The sequence below is a fragment of the Pinus tabuliformis genome, chromosome 8, assembly GCF_031772625.1.
Source record: "Pinus tabuliformis cultivar Carrire ecotype Pingquan chromosome 8, CPIR1, whole genome shotgun sequence".
NCBI classification, from domain to species: domain Eukaryota; kingdom Viridiplantae; phylum Streptophyta; class Pinopsida; order Pinales; family Pinaceae; genus Pinus; species Pinus tabuliformis.
The window spans coordinates 245045915-245047997 of NC_142294.1; the positions used below are offsets into that span (position 1 = coordinate 245045915).

At 37.1% G+C, this 2083-nt stretch overlaps 1 pseudogene; it reads right to left on the reverse strand.

Moving 5' to 3' along the window:
* Positions 1-263: 263 nt before the first annotated feature.
* Positions 264-823, reverse strand: LOC149235052 (uncharacterized; annotated as a pseudogene).
* Positions 824-2083: the final 1260 nt, after the last annotated feature.

The window sequence follows — 2083 nt, forward strand, 5'->3', positions numbered from 1 at the left end:
ATAATTCCATTTATACATGTCAGAATGAGATGATCTTTAGATAAATTCTACACCTCTGGGAAAGAGGATCCCAAAAAAATATCATCTCCATCATATGAGTTTTCCAAGGTGGAGTTTGGCCCTAGTTTCCAAATTTAACAAAAGGGGTCCCTTATAATTTTCCAAGACAAAAGTCAAGATGTCCGATAATAAATGTGTAACTAGATCAAAATAAAATATTCAATAAATATGATGGTATTCAAGCATAAAATTTTTAATTGCATTTATGAAGGTTTTATCAGCACATCATATATCGTAACATCAACCTTTTGACCTCCTTCCACCATATAGCTTGGATGAGCTTCTGAGATTTCTCCAATTTTCCTTCTTTGCATAAAACCCCAAACCATTTATTGTAAAAAAAACATCTGGTTTAAAGCCAACTTCATTCATTCTACCAAATATCTTCAAGGCTACTTCCAGTTTACCCAATTTTTAATACTCGTCTATCAATATTGTATATGTGACCTCATCGAGATCATGTTGTTTTGCCACCATATCGTCAAGAAACCTCTCAGCATCTTCAGTCACCCCCCTCATTGAAGTACTTATCCAATAATGTCTTATATACCACAACATTTGGCATACATCCCTTTACCACCATTGATCCAAAAATCCTCTCGGCTTCTTGCAATTCACAACATCCAATATACCCACTCATCAAAATTGCATACAAGGCACCATTAGGGCTTATATTCCTCTCTCCCATCTTCTGTAAATACTCTAAGCCCTCCTACATCCAGCGAGGCTTGTAGAACCCATCGATCATGACATTATATGACATGAAAGTTAGTTCAAAATTCTACAGAATAAAGGTAAACACATCCAATTTCTTCTAAACCTCTCCTTCTTTGAAAAAAATCTAAATCAAATTACAAAATACTAGCTCACTGAAGATCGAACCCCATCTCCTCATATCCAAGTACAACTTTGCTTCTAGCTTCATTGCATAAAAACCCTCAATAGTAGCAACATATGTAGGAGGATCAACACCATGGATTTCTCTAGCATTTCCCTAAAAAGCCTCATGTCCTCTTCATACTTATTGAGCCTAAAATGGGCCTTCATTAAATGATTAAAAGTTACTGTACTTGGCGTCATCTCAGCCTCGTAGATGGTTTTCATCATATTGAACAACGCTTCCATGTCCAGCCTCTCAGAATGAGTACTCATACCTATTCTATATGGACTGAGATTTTCTATAACACCATCTTGTTTGATAAATTTATAAAGAGAAACAACATTATCATGTTGACTTGCTTGATGTAGGATTCCAGCAAAAGAGTTGCATGTGAAGATAGTGGGGTGACAGTTAGAGTACAAAGCATGCCTGACATCGAGAGTGCCCTCATCAAGATTTCCAACCCTACAGTGTCTAGATGTAGTTGTGGAGGCTCAGGCGGTCACCCACCATGACATTGATGGGCTCTGACAACATCAAGTTCTTGTTTCTCATGGCCACCCTCCATGCATATTTGCAATTATTTTTTAGAGCATTTAGGGGTGGCTCGATGCACAACTTCATCTTATAGTAGCACCTCTCAGCTGCTGCATCCAAGGCCTCCTGCAATGTTGCCACCATCCACATGCCCCACGTCTAGGTTGTCACGAATAATAGTGATTATGGTTTTCCCTTTGTTGTGCGTATGGGTGAAGAAGGAATAGGTAGTCAAAGCTCTCATCAACCTCATGTATGCCCCCATGTATGCTCTTGTTTCTCTCCTATAATGTGGACTAGAAGATAGAAGAGAAACTTGGAAACACTCTAGTCAAAGTCCTAAACCCATGGCCACTCAGATCTGAGGACTTAGTATCTTGCACAACAAGATTAATTCAACGACATTGAAAAGGGTCTGTAATGTAAATTTTTAATTTAAAATAATTAAAATTAATAGTTGAGAAAAAATGATAATTTTAAGATGAAATGATAGTTTTGTCTTCAATAAATGTCTTAATTTCTTAAACACCCCTTTGGTATAATAGTGAGGTAACCTTGCCAAGAAACTTTAGATGACCTGAGTTGTGAATGGAAGTTTATAGATAT